This window comes from Theropithecus gelada, chromosome 3 (genome assembly GCF_003255815.1).
Source record: "Theropithecus gelada isolate Dixy chromosome 3, Tgel_1.0, whole genome shotgun sequence".
Taxonomy (NCBI): domain Eukaryota; kingdom Metazoa; phylum Chordata; class Mammalia; order Primates; family Cercopithecidae; genus Theropithecus; species Theropithecus gelada.
The window spans coordinates 168,599,531-168,609,122 of record NC_037670.1 but is presented as its reverse complement, the minus strand read 5'-3'; the positions used below and the strand labels follow the sequence as shown (position 1 = coordinate 168,609,122).

At 33.9% G+C, this 9,592-nt stretch overlaps 1 pseudogene; it reads right to left on the bottom strand.

Annotated features, from left to right (window-relative positions):
* Positions 1–850: 850 nt before the first annotated feature.
* On the bottom strand, positions 851–1,782 carry LOC112621753 (annotated as a pseudogene).
* Positions 1,783–9,592: the final 7,810 nt, after the last annotated feature.

Below are 9,592 nucleotides of genomic sequence, written 5' to 3'. Positions count from 1 at the left end.
AATAAATGTAAAGTTAGAGCCAGGCTTAGAACTCTTGCCTTCCAGACCATTTAAACATTTTCAAGTGGATTTCATTCACTTGGTCATACCATACAGCTTGAAATATACTTTGTAATTGTCTATTTCCTTCCTTCCTTCCTTCCTTCCTTCTTTTTCTTTCTCACTGAAGTTTTCCACAATGTTTTCTTATTTACTTTTCTGAATTATTCCCAAAAGGAATTTATAATTTCTCAGTCATTTATTTCATTGTCGTCATAATCAGTGAAGTAGAAACACATTGCTCTACATTACTAAATTTCTGGTTTCTCTTAGAAGATTTTTCTTATAATATTGATTTTAATCTACCATTTTCAGATGCTACCAGGTAATGATAGGATTTACATATGTCCTGATTGATCAGCGAATAGTAATGTGTTGATGTAACTGTCTGTTGGATACTATACTCACTTACTGGGTGATGGGTTCAATTTCACACCAAATTTCAGCATAATGTGATATAACCATGTAATAAACCTGCACATGTACCCCCTGAATCTAAAACAACAGTTGAAATTATAAAATAATAAGTATTTTATCTCCACGTAATCCTATTTCTGACTTTTTAAAAGATGTCATTATTTTAAACAAAAAATTAGATATTCTAATGTAGCTATCCTGTATCCGAACAAGACTACTTAATATAGGAAGATGGGTATACCCAGGAAATTTGTTCCCATTTTCAGGGTCAAAATTTAGGTAATTTTCATTCTTAAATGAAGCCTCTTCTTGTGGACTTAGTTTCTGAGTTGTATTGTGCAAGCAAACCACATCTCATAAAGGTAGATCAACTGAACCAAAATTCTCTCCTCATTCACATGGTCCTCTTTTTCTGCAGTGCTCTGTATAAGGCACCCTTCACCTGAGCATTCCACAGGCTGTAGATGAGTGGGTTCAGCAATGGGTTGAAAAGGCTGTAAAACAAGGTGAGGATTTTCTCCTGCTCCTGTCGTTGACTGTTATCTGGGACCAGGTAAACCACCATGTCTATGCCAAAGTAGAGCCCAACCACACAGAGGTGGGAGGAGCAGGTGGAAAAGGCTTTTCTGCGGCCCTCCTTTGACTGTATCTTCAGGATGGCCAAGAGGATGCGCATGTAGGAGATCAGCATCAAGGAAAGGGGCCCGACTAAGACAAACACACGACCAGCAAAGACAAAAATTTCATTAATCCAGGTGTCTGCACAGGCCAGTTTGAGGACAGATAGAATTTCACAGAAGAAGCGGTTCACCTCCTGGGGTCCACAGAAGGGCAGCCTTAGAAGGAGTATTAGATTTATGAGGGCCAGGGAAAATCCACATGCCCAGGAAGTAACAGCCAGGACTGTGCACACTCTCCAGTTCATGATAGTGTAATGCAGGGAATGGCAGATCATCACAAACCTATCATAGGACATCACCACCAAAATCAGGCACTCTGCAGCAGCAAAAGTCAAATACAAAGCCATCTGCCTAATGGCAAGAGATGAAGGAGATAGTTTTTGTTGTGTTGCACTAGGTTTTTCAGCATGTTGAGCAAATTGCTGGAAGCATAGGATATGTCAATGACGGCCAAGTGTGAGAGGAAGAAGTACATGGGGGTGCGTAGTCTGGGATCCACACAGATGAGCCCCAAGAGCATGCCATTTGCCAGCAGGCTGAAGAGATATAACAGGGAGAAGATCCAGAAGAGGAGTACTTCCATCTCCACACTGAGCTGGAATCCAACCAGGATGAATTCTGTGACCCATGACTGGTTGTCCCCCATTCCTTAATGACACTTTGTAAAGGACCAGAGTGTGATGAAAGATCAGGGTTGGAGAATCAAAGAGAATGAGTTATTTATTTCAAAATGAGCTCAGAGGAAGCATATATATATTTGTGCCTACTTAACTCACCTTTCCCCCCCAGTGTTTCTTTCTGTTTTTGTTTTTACCTTTTTACTGTAAAGTAATTCAAACCTTCAGATAAGTATCAAAAATTAGAAACAGTTCTCTCATACACATTTCATCTAGATTCAACAATTGTTAATAATTTTTTCATATTTACTTGTTCCCTTTTTGTCTATATTAATATATATATTTTTTTTTCTGGGACATTTTAGTGTGTATCTATGATACCAGTTTATCCCTCAGTTCTCTATTTTATCCAAGAACAAAGGGATTCACTTATCTAACCACAATACCATTATCAAAATCAGGAAATGTGATCTTGACATAATATTGTTTTCTAAACAGAGCATCTTCTGTCCTTCCTGTCCAAGGTGTGATGCAACATCCCATAGTACAGTTAATCTATTCTGATCTGAGATAGCTACCCAGACACTCTCTTTCTGTCCAGACATTAAAAGTTTTGAAAAGTACAAACAAGTTGTTTCACAGAATATTCTCAGAATGGGTTTTCTATTGACCCTCCATATTTTTATCCAGACTTTAAATTTTTAATAGGAGATGAATCTATGTGTCTATCTCAATATCTTCTATTAGTAGGCAGATAATGTTAATTTGCTTCAATATTCAAAATGCTAATGTGGATCATTTGGTTGAGGTAATGTGTCCTGTCTATCTCCATTATAAAATTACCCTTTTTTCTAGTATAATTTCTGGGAAATATATTAAAACTAATGTATACATATCTTGTTTTTATTAAATTCTCAGCCACTCATTAAAGCATCTACTGATTATCTTACCTGACTCCATTATAAGTAATGATGGTTGCAAAATGTGTCATTCTAACTCCCTCATTCCTTTTATATTTATTAGTTGGCTTTACTGTGAGAATGAGCTTAATCTATCTGTCTATCTATCTATTTGCCTGTCTATCTTCTTTCTTTCTTTCTCTTTCTTTCTTTTTCTTCCTTCCTTCCTTTCTCTCTCTCTCTTTTCGTTTCTTTTCTTTCTTTCTTTCTTTCTTTTTCTTTCTTTCTTTCTTTCTTTCTTCTTTCTTTCTTTCTTTCTTTCTTTTCTTTTCTTTTCTTTCTTTCTTTCTTTCTTTCTTTCTTTCTTTCTTTCTTTCTTTCTTTCTTTCTTTCTTTTTCTCTCTTTCCTTTTTTCTCTTTCTTTCCCTTTCTTTCTCTCTCTCTCTCTTTCTTTTCTCTCTCTCTCTCTTTCTTTCTTTCTTTTCTTTTTTTTCTTTCATTCTTTTTCTTTCTTTCTAGTTATCTGTCAATCAATTAATGTGGACACATGGAATTTTTAATTCAATGGGTTATAACCACTACTGTCTAGCAAACTAACAAAAAATCAGATATATCACCCTGGAAGAAACTACTTAATGGTAAAAAGCCTCTGCCTTAGCAATCAGGGCATCATACTCTCATTCACCTTTCCTATGATGTTGTCCTACGTTTAGCTTTTCAGCTTTGTCATGCTGACTCTGAGAAGTTAATTGGTCATTGGTTAATTGGTCATTGGTCCTGTTTTAATATACTTCGGTCAAACCTGGGATAAAATCCACTGATTACAGCTTTATGGGACATTTTACTATTTCTTACTGCCCAGGATCTAGATGTTTTCTGTGAAAGTCGTTATCTCAAAACCCACTATTCAGGATTTCCTTCGTAGATATCCTTTTACCTATATAATTAAGAGCAAATTATATGTCTTTTATTTTGCATCTATTATTTTATTCTTAATTTCAGTTCATGGCCCAAGAAGAGCTCCGGTTTCCTAGATAAATGACATCTGGAATGACTTGATTTTTCAGACCCACATCATTCATTATACAGAGATATCTTTACCTATACAGTCATTACAGTTTAAACAACATTTTAATATAATCAATGCCATAGCTTTAAAATACATAATACTGCATAACTGTGATGTTATTTTGATTGCTCATAGTCAAAGTATATTTTCTGCAGAACTAATATATGCCCAGATAAATATGAATTATTTCTTTTACAATGATGGATGGATCATGCTTATTATTGACATTATTTTTTGTGTTCATGAAAGTGGGATGGATTTAACAATATAAATATTTTGGAAAATATTGTATATCACTTTGGAGAATACCAGGCATAGGTAAATGTAAATTAGGAGGCAGGCATATTTGAAGCTAGAAACTGCATCTGGATATTCAAAAATACTAGTGTTGTTACTGTGCTTATCAACTACCTCATTGTGTAATCCACAGGAGTGGCTCACAGAGCAGCAGAGACATAGGGCTTCTCAACTTGGGGGATTCTTCTGTTTGTCTACAACCAGCTACCATAGGAAGGAAGGTGATAGCCTGTTTCCTTACATTTCATTGAAGGTCTAGGTAATCAGCCTAGAAACAGAGTCTTCTAGGGAATTAGAGTAGATTCTTATAAGGAAGCTCTTCAGACACCTGTTAAGTGTATACAGGTTTGTCAGTAAAAACTGTGAAATGAGTTATATTCCTATTTTGAAGATATGTTGCACGCTCAAGATAAAATTAAAAAGGAAGAGGGATTTGATACCAAATGTCATTCATTTGAGCTGATATGCCTTCTATAACCAGTTGTAAAAGTCTTATGGATGGGTTATAAGTGTTAAACATCTTTATGGCCCTGATAATAACTAAAATAGTATTAGATGAAACAGGAAAATAGAAAATGTTAAACAAATTGTTATATTTTGTTGAAAAATACATACACTAGTGTCTTCTATTTGTCAGTTTCTATCAATTACCAAGACATGATTTTAACTTTACTAGGAAACGTTCACACTTAGAAGTTAATCATTTGAAAATGGGTTTATTAAAATGCGATGAATAATCCACGTAATTTGATAGACATTATTTCTATAGGATATACTTGAATAAGCTTAGACAAATGAAATGTATTATATCTGCAGAGAAAACTGACAATACATAAAGGTTATTGTCTTATACCTGCTTTGAATGTTGCATATAAGAAGACAGGTTCAGGATAATTGCTTTATTGGAAAATGATTTTATAAGAAAATAAAATAAAGTAAAAAGAGACCTTGAAGACCTTGAAGGCAATGTTGTGAACTTTTGCAAAACATTAGCCTAAGAGAGGCCTACATTTTATGGCAGTGGCATAAACACAAATGACAATGGCTCAAACACAAACAGCAATGGCTCAAACACAAATGAGAGACAGTGTTAGATCTATAAATATGAATACATTTTGGGAGGTTTATATAAATGTGCATGAAGTTCGTAACATGAATTTTTGCTACAACTAAAGAAAATTCCTGTAATATAAAAATGATATAGTAACATCTTAACTTTTTAGTTTAATTATTTCTGTCTCTGAATTATTAAATCCTTTCTCTCCATTGCCATCATTTTTATTTCACTGTTAAAAAATAAACATGAAAATAATAGTGAAGAAAGAGCAAAACTTTTTAGAAGGTACAGCACTGAAATCTAGGAGAAAAAGTTAAGGTACCTAAATAAATTTTTTCTTTCCAAATAGAGCCAATAAAATAGTAGAAATGCAGAAAACAATAGTATGCAGGGTCAGTATGTACAATACTCCCCCTGGACAGTCCTGTAACTGAGCTAGGGTGCTTTATCCTGTTTCTTCAACTCTGATCAGAAGAATTGGCACTCATTCTGCTCTATTTTGTGGTAGGATGAATCCCATATCACACACAGTAATTTCTGAGTTGAATAATTTTTGACATTGAGAGTAATGGTTTAGAAAATTTCAAAAAGAAACAATTATATTGCAAACTTACCTCTTACACTGTTTCTGCAAGGGAAAGAATTAACTGCAATTGCTACCAGAATTTTGTTCTCCAGTAACAGAAGTTTCTCTGAATATCTTCATTTGTGCTAGATTACATATGTATATAATCTATATAATAAATATATATTATCTATATATAATTCTCTATCTCTGTCTGCCTATCTAATTCTCTCTCTCTGTCTCTCTCTCTGTCTCTCTTTCTCTCTCTCTCTCACTCTCTCTAGTATCTAAGATCCTTTTATCCTTTTGGCTTATCCAAAATATCCCTGTCCAGAGGCATTGCCTGCATTTGAAGCCTCTCTTACTTTTAGTTGCCTTCTCAATCAATAGAGTTGGGCCAGTTTAGATGACCACCATCCATCCACACTGGGAGGTGATGATGAGACAGTTGCTAAGCAATCAGAAGGCTCCTGGCCATAGCACAGCAGGCAGAACCTCCCGGAGCTGGGTGGGAGTGGGGTGCATCTATATTTCTATTTCATCTACCTGGTATACAAACTTTTAGTTAAAAAGAACTTAGGATATGCCACCCAGGAGTGTCATTCCTCTCTGCATAGCCATGAGGATTTTTGCTGCCACTCTGTCCTACTTTAGCTATACTGAAAACCACCTCACAGTGCAAATAAATCTGTTCTGCATAAGAAGGTGTAAGCACTAGATATTTCTCAGGGGTAAACTTTGAACTAGAATAAACACTACATAGATGAGTGATGTGCTATAAGAAATTCTAGCTGACTCCAGAGGAACAAATCCCAGATTCAGCTGCATATACTCCACTTGATGATGCTATCAAAATAGAGTATGAAGCTCTAAATTAAACCTCAAGGAGCAAGGGTTTTATTTAGAATTAGCTAAGAAGTAAATTCCCAGAAGGATTATGAGACCTCACATCTTTCTACCTTCTCCCTAAGGGGAAACAAAATTGTTCCCTGACTCTTCTCTCTGGAGGAGAGCAAAGATTGTGTCTGATTGTCCTTGGAGGAAAATTGTAGGAAAAAGGGAGGACACATCTTGGCATCACACTGTTTGCATACAGATTTTCAAATATCTCAAGAGTAAATAACTTGAGAGAAATATCACAAATTACAGTATCCAAACACGTAAAATTGCTACAATTTTATGAATTCAAACACCTCTTTAGTTCTCATGAAGGTATAAGAGAGGTTGTGACTTGGTTCCCATAGAACCTGTTATGGCAACCCGAAAAAGGACTTGATCTCCCAACACCAAGGTGTATCTCTGTCTGAAGTGGAATATGTATGTGCTCACAGTGAGGAAGGGAAATAATAGCCATAAACAACAGTTACTGAGCCCTTACTAGGTTTCAGAAAACGAAGTTTTTCTAATAAGAATTTAAGATATCATTAGTTTTTCCCACTCTTGTTCTCTTGTAAAGGTGTAACGGAGTATTCCAAATGTTATGTGATGTTTGAAATTATAAAAGATCAGATGCAACAGAAAACTTACAAATGCAGTCATTTGGTAAGACAGACAAATAATTTTACAAAAATGTAAAACAATACTATCTTTTCAATTTATTTGGCTTTATAAAAGCTGTTTTAATAAATGTTATATATATTATCATATAATGGGATTATTTTTTAATGAATAAAAAACATAGTTTACAATGATGTTTTAATTTGTAATAATAATAATTATCAACAAATACCCACATAAAATCTCTTCAAGTCCTTGGGGATTTTTAAAAGCATAAAGCCATCTTATAACCAAACAATTAAAAAGAATCACTGCAGGCTGGGTGCAGTGGCATGTCTTCAATTTGTTTCATCAGTGTTTTATAGTCTTCAATGTACAGGCCTATCATCTCCTTTGCTGAATTTCTTTCTAAATATGTTATTTTGTAAGCTATTGTTAATAGGATTATTTTCTTGATTTCTTTTTCAGATAGTTTTCTGCTAGTGTATAGGTATACTACTGATTTTTGTATGTTGATTTTGTACCTTACAAATTTACTAATTCATTTATTAGTTCCAACAGTTGTTTCGTGGAAACTTCAGGGATTTTTATGTATATAAAAGATCATGCCATCTGCAAACAGGGACAATTTAACTCCTTCCTTTTCAACTTGAATGTTTTTTATTTCTTTATATTGACTAATTTATGTGGCTAGTACTTTCAGTACTGTTTTGACTAGAAGTGGAAAGTGTAGGAATCCTTGTCATGTTCTAAATCTTAGAGGAAAAGCTTCCAATTTTTTTCCATTGAGTACAATGTTATCTGTGGGTTTGTCATACGTGGCCTTTGTTGGGTTGAGATATACTCCTTCTATTCCTAATTTGTTGAGAGGTCTTTTTAAAATTATGAATGGGTACTGAATTTTGTCAAATGCTTTTTCTGCATGTATTGAAATGATCATTCGGTTTTCGTCCTTCATTCTGTTAATGTGATGTATCACATTTTTGATTTGCATGTGTTGAAACATCCTTGCTTTCCTGGACTGAATCCCACTTGATTATGGTGAAAAATCCTTTTAATGTGTTGTTAAATTTGGTTTGCTAATATTTTGTTCAGAATGTTTACATCAATGCTCATCAGGTGTATTAACCTGTAGTTTTCTTTTCTTGCCACATCCTTGTCTAGTTTTGGTATCAGGGTAATGCTGGCCTTAAAGAATGAGTTTGGAAATATTTCCTTGTTTTTAATTTTTTGGAAGAGTTTTTACTAGTTCTTCTTTAAATATTTGGTAAAACTCAGCAGTGAAGCTATCAAGTCCTGGGCTATTCTTTGATGAGAGGCTTTTTATTGTGGAATCAATCTCTTTACCTGATCATGATCTTTTCAGATTTTTTATTTCTTCATAATTCAATCTTGGTAAATATATCAAGAAATTTGTCAGTTTCTTCTAGCTTATCCAATTTGTTGGTGCATAATTGTTTATAATTGTTTCTTAAGATCATTGTAAGGTCTCCTTTTTCAATTCTGATTTTGTTTATCTCAGTCTTCTCTCCTTTTTTAAGACTAGCTAACAGTTTGTTGATTTTGTTTAACATTTCAAAAAGAAGACTTTTTTGATGTTTTTATTGTTTAGTCTTTACTTCATTTATTTCTACTCTGATCATTATTATTTTATTTATTCTACTAATTTGGGGCTTAGTTTATTCTTGTTTTTCTAGTTCCTTAAGGCACAACAGAGATTGTTGGTATGCAGTCTTTATTCTTTTTTGATGTAAGCATTTATTGCTTTAAACTTCCCTCTTAGAATGATTTTTTTCTATATCCCATGTGTTTTGGTATGCTGTGTTTCCATTTTCATTTGGCTAAAAAGATTTTAAACATCTTTCTTAATTTCTTCATTGACCCATTGGTTGTCAGGGAGCATATTATTTAATTTCCATGTATTTGTAATTTTTCTGAAGTTCCTCCTGTTATTAATTTCTATTTTGATACCATCATGGTCAGAAGAGCTCCTTGATATTTCAACTTCTTAAATTTATTATGAATTATTTTGTGCCTTAATATATGATTTATTCTAGACATTGTGCAGTTGAGAAGAATGTGTATTCTGCAGCTGTTTATGGAATGGTCTGTATATGTCTGTTAGGTCCATTTGGTCTGGAGTATAGTTCAACATTTTCTTCCTGGATAATCTGTCCATTGCTAAAAGTGGGGTATTGAAGTCCTCTACTATTATTGTATTGAAGTCTTCTCTCTTCTTGGATCTATTAATATTTGCTTTCTATGTTTAGGTGATCCTGGGTTTGAGATATATATATAGATAGATATAGATATAGATATAGATATAGATATAGATATAGATATAGATATACAGGAAAGAAACCATAAAAAATAAAGAGACATTCTGACACCAAAAACCACAATGACAAAAATGAGCAACTCTATAGAAATCTTCAACAGCACGCTCCATCAGAGT